The sequence below is a fragment of the Scylla paramamosain genome, chromosome 31 (assembly GCF_035594125.1).
Source record: "Scylla paramamosain isolate STU-SP2022 chromosome 31, ASM3559412v1, whole genome shotgun sequence".
Taxonomy (NCBI): domain Eukaryota; kingdom Metazoa; phylum Arthropoda; class Malacostraca; order Decapoda; family Portunidae; genus Scylla; species Scylla paramamosain.
The window spans coordinates 14,609,000-14,611,499 of NC_087181.1; the positions used below are offsets into that span (position 1 = coordinate 14,609,000).

At 46.6% G+C, this 2,500-nt stretch overlaps 1 protein-coding gene across 3 annotated transcripts in view; it reads right to left on the reverse strand.

The window, feature by feature from the left end:
- Positions 1-2,500, reverse strand: part of LOC135088688 (tetratricopeptide repeat protein 28-like) — a 96,960-nt gene that overhangs the window by 79,336 nt on the left and 15,124 nt on the right. Inside the window, exon 1 of one of the 3 annotated variants that reach the window (XM_063983629.1) lies at positions 21-223. The exons of the other annotated variants lie outside the window; for them this stretch is intronic. The gene's annotated coding sequence lies outside the window, so the exon portion shown is untranslated. Of the gene's footprint in view, positions 1-20; positions 224-2,500 lie in introns of those variants that run through there. 3 annotated transcript variants of the gene reach the window in all.

The following is a 2,500-nucleotide window of genomic DNA, read 5'->3' on the forward strand; positions in this document are numbered from 1 at the left end:
CCGCACCTCACCTCACCTACCCGCGAACCGTCCCCACACCACCACGCCGACCCTCCGCGCACTGCAGCAGCCGGCACTTTCCAAACACCAGGCGTGGTCAGCAACGGCCGGACCACGCGCATAACCTTCCCCACCGACCGCCAGAGCGCCACTGCCGCCCTCTGTCCCACCTTTTCCGACCCGCCCGTCATACCTGCACCACCACCACCACCGCCGAGCCGGCCGCCGCCGCCGCCGCCGCTCCTGCTGCCATTCTCCTCCCTCCCTCCCTCCTCTCGCTCCTCTCCTCTCCCTCTCTCAATCCCTCTGCCGTCCCTGATTCATTCCCCCCACAAATTTCTCTTGTCTTTATAATTCTCGGTTTTTATTCCATTCTCTCCGTTCGTTTATTTATTCTTTGGTATCCTCTCCTTGTTCTCCTCAAATCAACTTTTTTTCTACCTCTCTCTCTCTCTCTCTCTCTCTCTCTCTCTCTCTCTCTCTCTCTCTCTCTCTCTCTCTCTCTCTCTCTCTCTCTCTCTGCTTCGGTTCCTCCTCCTTCACTTCCCTCGCTGCATCTCTCTCTCTCTCTCTCTCTCTCTCTCTCTCTCTCTCTCTCTCTCTCTCTCTCTCTCTCTCTCTCTCTCTCTCTCTCTCTCTCTCTCTAGCGTTATTTATCGCCTAAAGGAAATTTATTCTTATTCGTGTTTGCCGCCAATTATTCCTGGACACTCGTTATCATAAATGAGGAGCAAGTTTTCCTCTGTATCTCATCTCGCCTAAGTGTCATCTTATCTCCCCAGCGACGGATGCGCGACAGGGGGAGAGAGGGAGCGGGACACTGACCCATTTTTATCTTCACCTCTCAGGTATATCCATTTTGAAACATTACCCCAAGATTACTTCCCTTCTTTCTATTTCATTTTATTACTATCACGTGTGTGTGTATGCGTGTGTTCGTGTGTGTGTGTGTGTGTGTGTGTGTGTTGGGTGTGGGGTTTCTACGTATTCTGTTTTTTATTGTTATTGTAGTTTTTTTTTTTTTTTTAACTGCCAGAGATGTGATAGTGAAACAAGGATGGATTTCTGGTAATATTCTGCTCTCTGGTTCCTTCCTGTACATCGCCTTGGCCCAGGGTTCGCATCCCTCTACACCTGTACACCTGTCACTCTCTTTACCGCGAGTACCAATCCTTCGCATCCTCTAAGGCAGATTTAGTGTAGCTTTTGTATCTTAAGTCCTGGTCTCCTCCCACCGCCCCCGCAGACATGCATGCAATCCTTCATTCTGCTTCACCTCACAAAACCTTTCAAAAAAGAAAAAAAAAAAGTTTAGAGTTATTAAAAAAAAAGTTATCCAGTGGTCTCGCTTTATGAGTTTTAAGCCATCCAGTTTAATCCAGCTACGGTTTAATTTTTATTTTAAATATCACTGAAGGATTTTAATGAATCGAGGGTGATTTTTTTTTTTTTCTCCTGAGGAATTAAAAATCAACTTCTTCCTGATGCACTGCAATTACATCCATATTTGTTATACTGCAACTAACAGGACGTGATTTTATGAAGCCTGCACACTGTCAATAACTACACGACTCACAGCAGCGATGGTTCCTGCCTGGATTGTTGTACTTGAGGTGTTTCTCGTGGACAGAGGCAGGAAACGTTATGTAAAGTAAGGACGGTGTAGCAAGCGTCGCCCAGCCCTGGGAGGTCCGCGGCCACACCTCATCGCATATTCAGGCGTCATATCACCAAAATCGCCTAATTTCCAAGATAGATTCACAGCATCACATGTCTGTCCAATGATTCTGGCCGCTGGAGCTACTTTTTTTTGTCACCTCCAACTTCCTCCTCCTTACTCTCCACCACCATCTCCTCCTCCTCCTCCTTCTCCTCCTCCTCCTCCTCCTCGTGGCCCCCTGCCGTGGATTCGAGGGACGAGTATGATGATAATACTTGTGGGTTTGCGTATTGTTTTGGCAAGACAGATGTGGGCATGAATAATGTACCGCGTCTTTATTGCCGGCAAGGTCAGTCGCATGATGGCGAGACGCTGCGGCTCTCACTCTCTCACTCACTCACTCTCTCACTCACTCTCTCACTCCTTGTCTGTTCCTCTATTCCTTTCTTTCTCTCTCTTCCTGCCTCGCTGTCTTTCCATCTCCTTTTTCGCCTCTCTCTCTCTCTCTCTCTCTCTCTCTCTCTCTCTCTCTCTCTCTCTCTCTCTCTCTCTCTCTCTCTCTCTCTCTCTCTCTCTTCTAAACGTTTTCTGAATTTATGAAGAGGAAACGTTCAGTATTTTTCTTGGTTTTACTTGTTTATTTTTCTTATTTATGTTTTTACTGTTTTTTGTATTCTTTTTTTCCTCCATTTTCTTTGTTACCTACTCTTTTGTACTTTTCTATATCACTCCCATACTTCCTTTCTATTCCTCTTTATCCTTCTTCCTGTTTTTCCTTCATACCTCCTCTTCCCACTCTTCTGCATCCCTCAGTTGTCTTCCAGTCAAATGTAAATCTAA